Raw genomic sequence first — 14,169 nt, 5'->3', positions numbered from 1 at the left:
TTTTAGGACCTTTTAGCAAGAGCTCAATATTGGGTATTTCCCTTTGGACATCCTGATTAAATTGATCAGATTTATTGCGTATACCCTGATTGGCTGACCTAATAGTTTGCGTGAGAGCTTCATTTTCTCTGGTATATCTTTCGAATGAAGCACGAATTTCCTCACACAAATCTTGCAACATACCATCCATGTTAGTTACATGTATTTTTTTCGGTTGTAAATGGGTACCATTCATTTTGTTAGCCTCATTCTCGGTAGTGGGAGCAATATAGCACTGTACAAGAGCCTCATTTAACTTAGACTGTTTGTCAAAGGAGGCTTGTAGTTCAGCTCGTAAATCTTGTATAATATCAACAGTGGAACTTCCAGCATTTCCAACCACAGCTGGAAGTTTAGCTGAGTCGACTACTGAATTTATGGCCAGCACTTTATTAACATCTACTAAGCTTTGAGGGCCCCCTGTGGCTATGGATTGTAGAGGAATAGCCACGCTTGGGACCTGTTGTTCTAGCAGATTTTGAGATGAAGGTGTCACAATGGCAAGCAAGTCGTCAAGTGGTTTGTATTTTAAAGCTTCTTTTCTCCTAAGCTGATTTTTAATGGTTAAGTTCAGTTTCCGTTTTTTCTTGGCCGAGATCACTAATTTCGCGGCTTTTTTGACTTTTAACTTTCTGTTGCCCGATATTTGTCGATTTAATGGTTCAGTGTCCTGTACAATACCTCCCATAGAGGCCGCGGACTGAGCTTTCGGATTAGAGAACATCGGGGCAAATGTTACACCCTGTACCTTCGGGACTACCCCGATCATAACAACAGGTACTGATTGAATAAATGGTTCCTGAATTGTAGACAAAGTACCTTGTCCTTTCGTAATGGCCTCGAACGGATTAGCAGGAATTGATTGAACACCTGATTCTTGAATGACAATTGGTGCCGCATTTAGGTTACAGAATTTAGCGGCAAGTCTACCATTGCATCTAGTTCTTGACTTGCACTTGTTTACATGGATTGACTAGTCATCTTACGTGCACTGGGACAAGATAGTAGACTGTGTTCCTGCTGTTCTTTTTTGAGGAGCATATGTAACATATGGATTTCTCTGTTCTGACATATAATTTTTCATCCAATTATTCGTACAGCTTTGCTAAGGACAATAGTGCCGTGTTCATGGCACTCAATGTATTATTTAAGGCCGGAGCCTCAGGAAAAGAGAATCTATTTTCTTTATATGGCATCTGACTGTCACGAATAAAGTAAGGATGATTAGTATCAGGTTCAGTAAATCTGGTGCGTCTAGGTGTTGGAGCTACAAGCGACGTATTTGAAATGGTTGATGTTGATTTTTCAAATAGTACAGGTGATTTATATAATTCTGGATTCTCTGTCTCAACTGACGGGACAGAATTCAAATTTTGTGCATTTTCTAAACAATCATTTGTGTGTATATGTGAGTTATCAGCCAATTGAATCAAGTCACCCGTATTTGAACATATATACATTATCTCAGGTGTTTCGGAATCATGTGGACTAGACTCTATCATAGAGGCTAAGGTATCATCACCAAATTCACCCACCGCTGTTAGTTTACCATATTCAGCTCGTAGCATCTGCTGAGCTGCAACGGAGCACATTGGCACGGTAGAGGGTGCATTAAGTGAATACTCTTCCGTTTGAACCGCAGCATTGGTAGTTACTTGAGAAATGCATATTTCGCCTGTTGTATAGGCTAATGCGATCGTAGCATCCGCTACTTCTCTTCCTGCCTGTTGTGATTGCACACTAGTAATATGTGCTTTTGGATCAGTCACTGCCTTTTCTGAGACAATATTTGCGGTCATTGGATCTATCACTGCTTCTTCTGAGACAATATTTGCGGTCATTGGAACCTCAGGCAAAGCTATAACGCTAGTGCAGTCCACCTGAGGAGCCATGACCGTCTCCGCCATTGGTGGAATAGATGTTGGCGGCAGATTTGTCTCAGTTTGTAGGGGCGTAGATGATGTTTTTTCTGCCCCCACGGCATCCGTTATACAAAAGGTACGAATATCCACATTTAGAGAGGTTGCCCGTTTTCTATCTTTGTTTTCTTTAAGTCTTTTAACAATTAAGGCTTTTTTGGTCAAGGGGGGCACTAGATTGTATATGTTTACCACATGGTCAGGCATTCCTGTTTTTAATGAATTAATTTGTCGAGACATGATGCAGAGAAAATATAACAAATAATAATGAAAACGCAATAATTTCAAAAGGGAATTATAACACAAAAATCAATCCACCTTACTTCACAAACCGACACCACTCTCCCGCTATTCGGGTAGACAGCGAGACAGCAATACACTTTAGCAATTCACTTGGGCACTTGTGGTCTCATTATATTATCTTTAGTAGAATGAAACACAGTGTGGCTCAAAGAGGATTAATACCTCCACAGTCACCTACCACGTTTTCTATGAGCAGAGTCTTTGCTTGATCAATACCAGAAGCAGTTCACGACAACATCAAATGTGAAAATGACAGCTGTTTAGTTTAAGCAAGATTGCAAGGCAGCTTCAGTTGAGAAAGGCAGCTTGCACACAGTATAAAAAACGGCTGCTTGCAATTGGTGTAATTGGGTTATTTGTAGAAGATGAGGCACAGCGTGGCTCAAGGTAGAATGATACCTCCACAGTCACTCGCCGAGTCTTCTAGAGAAAAGTCTTTGCTTAAATCAATCCAAAGACAGTTCGCACCTAGTCCAATTGCCGGAATGACAGTTGATTAGTTAAAACAACATAGGGCAGCTTCGGTGGACGGCAATTACACAAAGTGTGCGGAGAAAAAATATAAAGCAAAATTATTGTTCCTTTTGCAAGCGGTATGCGGTGTGTATTGAAAAGGCAAACACTAATTGCTGGGAGCGCTTTCCATCGGAACAAGTCACTAGATGAAAAGAGACACTTTTTCACTGTCCGGAAATAAACAATGTCCACTTGTAATGGCAATTGCAGATATAGGCGAGGGAGGGGTGGCTTACCGTGTTGGTTCTGGGCGAGGAGAATTCCTTCGCCTCGGGTCCTACACCCTTCCTCACCCCATGGAACACCGCAGAACACTTCCTCACACTTCCGCTTCGCTTTCGCAAGAGTTGTGCTTTTTAAAGTTCCTCCAATTCAGGGTAGCACAGCTGTTAAAGGAGCCGTATAGCAATAATGCACTTCAACAAAATTGCATTCTCCAACGAAGGCACCGCAGAACATTTCCTCACACTTCCGCCTGGGGTCACAGTGGTTGGCATGGCTGGGCTCCGAGCATGGCTGAAGGCCATGCCTCATGCAAAGGGACAAATAGGCATTGGCCACTTTCCCCTGATCATGGTCATTGGCCATGGCCTGTGTCCTACCAAGCCTGCCAAGGTGGCAACTTGGCCTGCCGTTCAGGAAGGCATTGTGGCCAATTTGCTTGCACAGTGGTTCCACATGCCACTGGCCATGGTCCTTGAATGTTGAGCCATAGCCAGTGGTCACTTCTCATGAGGCAGAGCCCAGACTCTGTCTTTTCACACACAGTGGACATTGGCCTGTCCTGTGATGAGGCCCAGGGACCACTTTTACATCATTTCAATTTTGCATGATCATGGCTAGTGGCTATTTTGCCCAGGGCATGTTATTTGGCCATGCCCCCGGTCTAGCCAAGCCACCTAAAGAGGCTGCAGGACCCACATTGTGTCCCTGTGGACCACTGGACACTTCCTCTAATGCATGGCCTTCAGCTATGTCCTAGGAGCTATCAAGCCTGATAAAGTGGCCACTGCTGGTTTGCAACCCACTGGTCATAGCCAGTGGTCAGTTTGCAGAAGACTTACCCTTTGGCTTTGCCTCAGGCTTCGGCAGACCATCGGATGGCCTCAATGCTTGCCCTGCGTTGAGGCTCAGTGGCCAGTTTGACCCCATTCAGGGTCTGTTCAGCCATGACTATTGGCTTCATTGCCCAAATGATGTTCCTCAACCACGACACATTTTCACTGCATGGCTTGGCATACTGTCAGGCCCATTGGCCACTTTGCCCCATTGCAGGTCTGTGGGACACTGGTCACTTTTCCTGGAAGATGGGCTTCAAACATGCCTCTGGTCCCCCAAGATATTCAAAGAGGACAAAGGGCCTGCTCTGGAGCCAGGCCCAATGGCCACTTTCCTCCATTGTCTTGCCTTTAGGCCACTCGCCATGGTGTGCTGTCATAGCAAATGGGGTCATGACCTTTGATCATGTTCTGGGTGTGACCAAGACACAGGAAGTGACCCCTGGGCCAGGCTTGTGGCAATGTTGAGGTGCAACTTTACCAGCATCGAAGGTCTTCAGGCCACCAGTATTCCCATGAGGCACCGACTGGGTCTGCTTTCCTCAATCTGGGTTTTCAGGCAGGCCCTTGGAACCCTCACGGCCTGATTCTCAACTGGGTGGTAATTGCTGAAAATGTCGTTAAAAGGGCTAAAGACATTTTCGGTAATTACATCTTATTCTAAAGGTGGCGCAATATTCCGAAGTCGGAATGATTGCGCCACTTTTGGAATATGGGTGCCGGTTGCTAGGAAGGGCTGAAAACCGACCTAGCAACCGGCACTCTTGTTAACTATGCATTTGCATGGTTATTCTTGTGGCACTCCTCCAATTTCGTAAGCGCTTGAAATTGGCGCTGAACTACGGTACACAATTGGTGCCGTATGGAGGTGTGCCACAAGAAGCCTTGTAAATGGAAGTGTCCATATACATCCGTGTTGTATATGGACACTGTCATGTACACCAAAGCAAGCAGTTTCAACGTTGCTGCAACGTTGAAGCTGATTGCTTTGGTGTACATGAAAGTGTTCATATACAACACACGGGTGTATAGGAACACTCATTTACACCAAAGCCAGCAGCTTCAACGTTGTATCCTGCAACGTTGAAGCTGCTGGCTTTGGTGTAAATGAAAGTGTTCGTATACACCACACGGGTGTATATGAAACCTTTGCTACACCAAAGTAAGCAGCTTCAACATCCTGCGATGTTGAAGCTGCTCACTTTGGTGTATCAGCAGCATTTTCGTTAAATAACGATTCCCTCGTTACTTAGCGAAACTGCTGCCGAGATCTTCATCCGGCTGTTTCCAAAGGAAACAGGCGGATATTAACGAAAGCACTGTCGTGCTTTCCGATGACGCCCAGGCCCACTTCAGAATAGCAGTGGTGCCTGGGCGTCACGAAATGGCGCAGCGAATCGTGCTAGTTAGCACGTTCACTGCGCCATGTTGAGAATCAGGCCCTCAGTAGTCATTCGAGGCATGAGGGATACCTATAGCGCCATCAAGTTCGTAACTTATGTGAAGTAGCCACTGGGCAAGGCTTGGGGCATGTCTTTGCCAGGGACATGTTCTTTGACACAGGCACAGGAGAGGCCCTGGCAGGTCCACAGGCTACTACTAACCAGGGATCTGATGCACTGGTAATACAATTACCCCCAGCCACAGAACAGGCACTGGCTTGCAGGTCAACCCACTGGCTATAGTGAGTAACTGCAGGTTAGCTCATAGACATGTGGGTTCGTCCACAGGACTGATAATAAATGGCTGTTTTTCTTGCCATTTTGGTGGTAGATTGTACCGTTTTTTATCCTCCTTGACTTCACCTAGTATGTCAGGGAGCCATTCAGGTGGCTGCAATATGCCCATTGTACATTGGATTAAAGTCTGTGGTCAGCATGACCCGGAAGAAAATGCCCACAAATATAGGAAGCCATGCCCTTTGCAAATAGTTTTGGTCCAAAAACAATCAGATTGACTGTTTTTCATCTAGCCAGTCTGGTTGTCCTTTACAACAGAAAGTTGTATTGTATCGTCTGCACACATAAATTGGGCATTTAGTATCTTGAATGTAGCCTTGTAACTCCTTGTACATGTCAGGGACATTCTTTGAAAAAGCTTTGTTAATGGATGTTATGGTTAAGTTAGCTCTATAAAAACTAAGGGAATTCATTGAAACAAAACAAAACCTCAAACATTCACAAATGTTGGCTTGGTGCGGAAGTCCCTTGCCTTATTTTGGGGTCATACATCTAACAGGGTCACCACTGGCCCTGGATATCCCCCCCACCCTCTGAACTAATGTTTGATAGGCTTGGGGATAGCCTGGGAAGGATCCCTTTGTCACCCTCACTTAGTCCCAGCCGGTGGGCATTGGCAGAAGACATGAACAATAACAAAAACTACTGTTCATTTAATAAAGGAAGACTTGCATGGGCAAGAGGAGACAGTGGTCTGTGCGACCACGATCACCCTAAAATCATATTTGCAGGACAAAAACTTAATTCCCCATTGTGTTCTAAATCCATGTTAGCCCACTCAGATTGTATGGGCAGCTCAATTTACTACATGTGCAAGGTAGCAGCACATGGAAGCAAGACAGTGGCAGCTTCTCCATGCACAAGTGCTCTCTTTGGTGCACAGATTTCATGGGAAAGACACTCACTGATGGTGGACTGGGTAGTAAGACTCTGGTTCACAACTCCACACTAGGAAATCCCACCTCAATGCTTGCCTGACAGATGTCTACTCTTATACCCAGGTTTCTACCAAAGCTCTTCCTTCATAAACGTTCCCAAGTGATACAAATGCCAGAAGGACTGCTCCAGTTACCTGCCTGCTTTGGAAATGAAAGAGGCTGGCCGCAGAAAAGTATTCTGGGTTTTTGGAGACGATCAAGAGCAGTGTTTGGCAAGTCAAGAGAGAAGTGGAAGAGGACGATTGGAGAGAAAATGAGGAGAGTACAGGATGCCAGAGTTAGAGAGTAAGGAGTGGAGCAGTCTGTAAAAAAGATAAGGGAGAGAAACATCAGGAGGTGGGAAGAGGAGTGCATCAGGGGGTGGCAGGAGGAGAGAACCAGAAGAGATCTCTGGAGGCTATCAGGATTCAGCAGGATGAGAACATCAGGAAGGGGCTGGAGAGTAGCAGGAAGTTGTAGGTGTAGGAGGTGAACAAAAAGCCTTGTAATGTCATCTGTGGATACAGGGGACAGCAAACTATTCCTGCTTTATCATCTAGAAAATGTAATTTCTACGACTACTGGCAGAGACACAATGGACCTCATTACGGGTTTGGTGGTAATTCTGCAGTAAATACACCCAATTACCACCGAACTCAATTACCATTACTGCCAGTTGGCCCCAGGAGTTACCACCGGATTACAAGGGCAGTGAAATTTCCCACCAAAGTGGCCAAATTACTTTTAGTTTAGGAACCATAACTGGGCAATCTGTGTGGTTTTGTTGTTTTGCACTATAACAATAGCATCCGTTTAACAAAGCTTTTCACTGAATCCCAATAGTTTTTGTAACATCAATTTAACCAAGACCTTCCTAGACAACAAGACACCTTTCACTAAACCTACATCATTCAACAATGCTCACTATGTCTCCAACAACACCTTGCCCATTCAGGCATTCAATCTCCCTCCTACAGGCCCTCCCCTAGCCAAGGCCCCTCACATCAAAGGAGCCCTCATCAACGCCAGGTCCTTGATTGCTCACGCGTTAGACATAGCAGACCTCATATCATTCGATCACCTAGACTTCTTAGCAGTCACAGAAACTTGGTTACACCCACCCTTACATTAGCATTACCTGATACTTACACAATCATCCAATCTGATAGAACAACCAGCACAGGTGGTGGAGTAGCCTTTATTGCCAAAAACCAGCTCAGCCGAGAAGTTCTTAAAAAAACATTCTCTTTGGGAGAACTACTCTCCGTCAAACTTCCTCAATCAGCTGCACGTACACTACTCATCCACCTTTTGTACAGACCACCAGGTCCCATCTCCTCATTTGAGGAAGACATCACACACCTTCTCACCCAGAACACCAAACCCGGTACCCAAATCTTGCTATTGGGTGACTTCAACCTAGGCTTACATGACATCCAAGATGCTAACACCACAGCCTTAGAGAACACTCTCACCGAGCTTGGCTTATCACACCGCATTTCCGAACGGTTTCAGCCAAAAAGACTGAATCCAAAAGTCCGACCCATCCAAAAGTTCTAAAAACAGATACTATTAATTGTTCTAATCTGGAACAGGCGTCGCAGGGACACCGCGAGACGGACTGCAAGGTAAGTAGGGTGTTGGGGGTGTGTTGGGGGTGTGGGTAGGTGTGTGGGTGGGGGTTTGGGTAGGGGTTTGGGCACATCGGTAATGTTCAGGGGAGAAAAGACAGAAGATTATTTCAAAAAAATAATCTTCAGTCTTTTCTCCCTCAAACATTTCCGCTTCGTGCATTCAACCCTGAATCTTCCGAACCAACGCATAACAAAGGTAGAGAACCTTAGGGTTAGCAGACTTAAACTGCAATACTAAGATACTATCTAATTCTCCTTGCTCCCGGTCTGATCACCACGTCATATCCTTTGCGATCCAGGATTCTATCCGCCCTACTCTTAGTGACATACAAGTATGTCCTCCCTTAACCCGAAACAATCGCCTGATCACTTTGAAGAACCTACTCCCTGTACTTCAGCCCATCACTGACTTCCACAAGAATTTAGACAAGGACCCGGCCAGCCTGGTGGACCTATACAAGCAAAACCTACTCCAAGCCTTAGACCTAATAGCTCCTCTCAAACTAAGACAAGCCAAGCCATCAGCGCATTTAAACAAATGGGTCTCTCTAAACTTAAAAGCCCTATGCAAATCCAAAAGATGTTCCGAAGCCATCTGGAAAAAAAAATCCTCGGTCCAGAGCAAGGAAAAATTCACCACAGCCTCCAACGCCTATAAAGCTGCCATTTTGAAAACTAAAATTGATAAAAACAATGACAGAATTCTTAACACCAAATCCAGCTCCAAAGAGCTTTTCACTATCCTCAGAGATTTAGAATCACCAGTCTCTCCTCGTGAATCATGCATTAAAGATGCCTCTTGGTGTGCCAACATCTCTTCTAGAGAAAATCGCCCTATTTCAAGCATAAATTGAAGCAAAAAAACTCAGCCTCACATCAAGCACCAAACCCAGTGAGATACACATCACCCACCCTAAACCTTGCAGCCTTTTCAAATTCACCCCAGTCACCACGACTGAGGTTGAAGCTATCATTGCTAGCCTAAAATCCTCACGATGGGAAGGAAACACCTGCCCAGCAACAATCATAAAGGAGGGGGCAAAGGAATTTGTTGCATTCATTACCTCCCTCATAAACACCTCATTTGAATCATGCACAGTCCCACAAAATCTCAAAGGTGCTTGGGTCATACCTCTCCTTAAAAAACCTAATCTCAACCCTAGCATTCTGACTAATTTCAGACCTATAACTACTGTGTCTTTTCTTCTGAAAATACTGGACAAAGTGGCATACATCCAAATTCAAAACAATCTCGAAGTAAACAACCTTCTTGTTCTCCGCCAATCTGGGTTTAGACCAAGACATGGCACAGAGACAGCGCTACTGGATTTAAAAATCCAGATGGATGAATCTAAAGCGAATAGAAATCCTGCCTTTCTCCTCTTGCTTGATTTATCAGCAGCTTTCGATTTAGTCGACCATAATATCCTAACCAAACACCTGACCGCAGCAGCCTCCTTCTCTCCTAAAGCTGCAGCTTGGATTCAGTCTTTCCTTGCAGACAGAACTATGAGGGTCTTCGCTCCTACAGCCTCAGCAGAACCTGCTCCGATGACTTGCAGAGTCCCCCAGGGTTCTTGTGTCTCCCAGACCCTCTACAATATCTTTACAAAGCTATTGTTCGACCACTTAGACGACCTGGGTGTCGCCTACACGAATTAGGCAGAGAACACGCAGATCCTCATCACTCTCTCAGGCTCTTATGCCAAAGATTCCAAACTACTGAACAAAACCTATCTCAGAATTCTGGCATGGATGGCCAATCATAGTCTATGCCTCAATGACAAGAAGACTGAGCTACTACTTATCGGCTCTAGGCCACAACATATTAACCTAGATTCCAATTATAATTCATTGAACATTGATGGGAACAACATCAAAGTATCCAATGATGTCAAAACTTTAGGAGCGTACTTGGATTCTACCCTCTCCCTCTCCAGACAAGTCTATGCAACAGCATCAGCAACGGCTTACACTTCCAAACTTATTAAATGTGGCTAGAGCACTTATACTCTTGAAATTGGACTACTGTAACACCCTATATTTAGGCACCAGTAAGCGCAATCTGAACAAGTTAAAGTGTTACAAAACAATGCTCTCAGAACTGCTCTAAACATTCCTCGCTCCAACCACATTTCACAAGTAAGACGTAACACTAACTGGCTCCCAATACAAGACAGGATCACATTCAGAACCTTAATGATCACCCACAAATGCCCCTCAAATTCAGCCCCCAAATACCTGGTCCACAAATGTTCCAGAATGCAATCCACCAGACCTAATAGATCCAACTACTCTCGCTGCCTTAATATTCCCAAATACAAACTAAAAAAGCAGGTGGGTCCAGTTTCCCAGTGCTAGCAGCTAAAACTTGGAATTCCCTACCCCCAGCACTAAAAGCCGAACCTTCTTTCTGGTCCTTTAGAAACAAATTAAAAACGTGACTCTTCTCCCAGATTAATTAAGGACAACAAACTACCTCAGCACACCTCTTATGCTTACATGAGTGTCTGTGCCTAGATATGTAACACTAGGCGCTTGCCACTCTAGTTTTTGCCTCTTTGCAACAATATCTATTTCCGCATTTAACTCTCCTGCCTGACAAGGCACGTTATCTTGATTTGTAACACAAGATATCTGCCTACCTCTCTTTCTCTGTATTGGATTACCACTATGTCTGTAATATGAATAATGTACTAAATGTATGTAGCAATTGTATATCTAAGCAAAAGCGCCAAGATACCTTCGGGTTAGCTGCGCTATATAAGAAAATAAACTAAACTAAACCATAACGTCTCTGTAGCATAGATCTTGCACTGAATGTATACCTGTCCACAAACACACACTTTTTAAAACATACATATGGAACAAGTTACTTACCTGTAACTGTTGTTCTCCAGCATGGGTCTGGGATGGATTCACATGCTCAAGAATATTCCCTGTCGTCAGGCTGGGAATCCTCGGTAAAGAAAAAATCAGTATCAGTTTCGGTTCTGATCTGTCTTTCGTAGTAGTAACCAATCACTGATCTCTGCGTCATACTGACCACAGCCAATGACTTCCCTCTACCTAAGCCCTGCCTCTGGCAGCCATCTTCATATTTGGTAGCACGTGAAGAGGCAGTATGACCAAGTGAAGAGCCGCAGAGGGGTAGGCGGGAGGGTTCGCATGTGAATCCATGCCAGACCCATGCTGGAGAACAACAGTTACAGGTAAGTAACTTGTTCCTTCTCCAGCATGGGGTCTGGCATGGATTCACATGCTCATGAATATAAGAATAAATAGCAGTACACACATGCACAACCACGGGGGGTGGCAAAAGGCTCAACATTAAGTAATACAAAAAAAAAAACTCAACATAAAGCATCTCTTACCTCCTCACCAGGCTCACCTTAAGCGAACAGGTTGCGCAGCACTGCTTGGCTGACCCTGGACTCCTCCCGGGAATCCCGATCGACGCAGTAGAATCTCGTGAAGGTGTGCGTCGACCTCCACGTAGCAGCCCTGCAGATATCCAGCAGGGGCACACCAGATAAGAACGCCGTAGTAGCAGTGATCGCTCTGGTCGAATGGGCTCTCGGACGGCCTGGCAGTGGTCGGTTAGCCAACCGGTGGCAGTGCATGATGCAGCCGGAGAGCTATCTGGAAATAGAAGACTTCGAGAGAGCCTTCCCTTGATTCACAGGTCCAAAGTTCAAGAACAGTTGTGATGTCCTCCGGAAACTCTTTGTGCGGTCCACGTAGAACTTCAGCGCTCTAGCCACATCCAGCGAGTGCAAAGTCCTCTCGGCCGGCGACGAAGGAGACGGGAAGAAAACAGGTAACACCAAGGGCTCGTTAAGATGGAAGTCCGACGGCAACTTGGGCATAAAGAAGGGGTGCGTCCTAAGCACCACCCTCGAGGCATGGAAAGTCAAGTACGGTGCTTTGCAGGATAGGGCCTGGATCTCTCCCACTCGTCGTGCGGAGGTAATGGCCACCAGGAATGCAGTCTTCCACGACACAAACTTCATCGGTGCGGAGTGCATCGGCTCGAATGGGGGCCCCATGAGCCTGGTCAGCACCACGTTAAGTTCTCACGCCGGGGCCGGGGCCTTCACCGGCGGGAACGACCGGAACAGTCCTTTCATAAACTCTTTTACCAGTCGATGGGACCACAGGGACGTCCGTCCTGTGGTTCTGGTATATCTGGAGATCGCCGCCAGATGAATCTTAATGGAGGCATGGGCTAGCCCAGCCTTTGCCAGCGATAGCAGGTACGGCAGCACTTGAGGGGCCGTAATCCGTAGGGGGTTGATCTTCTGGGCTCGGCACCAGATAGAGAACCTCTTCCACTTATGACCGTAGCATTTGAGAGTCGAGGACGCCTTGGCCTTTGCAAGAACCTCTCTGCAATCGCCCGGTATATCGTAGCCTCCAAACTCTAGTGCTGCAGGAGCCAAGCCTGCAGGTTCAGCGACGCCGGGTCGTGGTGGAAGATGGCGCCTCCTTCTCTGGAGAGAAGGTCCGCGTCCGCCGACAGCTTGATGGGAGGGGACGTTGACAAGTCCAGAAGGTCCGGGAACCAGATCTGCCTCGGCCACGCCGGTGCGACGAGGATCATCCTGCAACGGGACCTCTTGAGCTGGCTGATGAGTCGAAGCAGCAACGGCGGGAACGCATACAGGTATAGACCGTCCCAGGGGAACGAGAACGCATCGCCCATGCTTCTCGGCTGGGGAAACCTGCTGGCGAACCTCTTGCACTTCGAGTTCGTCGCTGTTGCGAACAGGTCGATTTGGGGTTTGCCCCATCGTCGGAAGAGTTGATCCACCTGATCCTGTCGCAGTTCCCACTCGTGACACGCGCGCAGCTCCCTGCTGAACGAGTCGGCGATGGTGTTGCTTTCTCCTGCCAGTTGGAAGGGAACCAGGAACATCCCCTGGGCGACCGCCTAGTGCCACAGATCCTGTGCCTCCTTGGATAGGGCTGGGGATCTGGTGCCTCCCTGCTTCCGTATGTAAAACATTGTCATGGTGTTGTCCGTGAAGATCTGCACCACCTTGCCCTTGAGCGACGGGAGGAACGTTTTGAGAGCCCAGAACACGGCTCGGAGTTCCAGGACGTTGATGTGCAGGAGCCTCTCCTCCGGGAGCCAGAGGCCTCTTGCGTGGAGATCTCCGGTGTGGGCGCCCCAACCTTCCAGGGAGGCGTCCGTCATCACCGTCTCCTGGTACGCCGGCATCTGAAAGTCCTTGCCCGCCGTGAGGTGCGCTCGAACGCCCCACCACTGAATCGCCCGCCGGAACACCTCGTTGAGGGGGACCCTGTCCTCGAAGGTGCCCGTCGCCTGCATCCAACGGGCGTCGAGAAATTCTTGAAGAGGGCGCATCCGTAGTCTGCAGAGGCGCACCAGGTAGATGCAAGAGGACATCATCCCCAGGAGGGACTTGATGGACCTCACCCTGGCCACGTCCGTGGCTAGCAGGCGCTGCACTTTGCCCAGAATGGTCTTCGTCCATTCTTCCGACGGGGCCGCCAGGCGCCTCACTGTATCGAGCTTTGCTCTCAGAAACAGGGCCACCTGCGACGGCACCAGGTGGGACTTTGGGTAGTTTATGGCGAATCCCAGGTCTGTGAGAAGCTGGACGGTCCTTGCAGTGTGTTCGACGGCGAGCTCCCTCGTCCTTGAGCGGATGAGCCAGTCGTCCAGGTAGGGGTAGACGTGAATCCCCTGCAGGCGCAGCCGCGCCGCCACTGGTGCTAGGCACTTGGTAAAGACCCTGGGGGCCGACTTCAATCCGAACGGCAGTGCTCTGAATTGGTAGTGGCGTGCCTGGACGACGAACCTGAGGAACTTTCGGTGACTTTTGAGGATGGGAACGTGGAAGTATGCATCCTCCAGGTCCAACGACGATAGAAAGTCGCCTTCCTCCAGCTGTCCCAGTACGTGCTGGAGGGTGACCATCCTGAACTTTTGTGATCTGATGTATTTGTTCAAACGACGAAGGTCCAGGATGGGGCGCCAGCCGCCCGTCTTCTTCCTGACGAGGAAGTACCTTGAG

At 47.2% G+C, this 14,169-nt stretch overlaps 1 protein-coding gene across 2 annotated transcripts in view; it reads right to left on the bottom strand.

The window, feature by feature from the left end:
* LOC138579502 (uncharacterized) overlaps positions 1–14,169 on the bottom strand; it is a 1,088,345-nt gene that overhangs the window by 188,452 nt on the left and 885,724 nt on the right. The gene's annotated exons all lie outside the window — the stretch shown is intronic.

The sequence above is a fragment of the Ambystoma mexicanum genome, chromosome 3p, assembly GCF_040938575.1.
Source record: "Ambystoma mexicanum isolate Mex_15411 chromosome 3p, UKY_AmexF1_1, whole genome shotgun sequence".
NCBI lineage: Eukaryota > Metazoa > Chordata > Amphibia > Caudata > Ambystomatidae > Ambystoma > Ambystoma mexicanum.
Note: the sequence above shows the minus strand (reverse complement) of the source record. Positions and strands in the feature narration are given on the sequence as shown.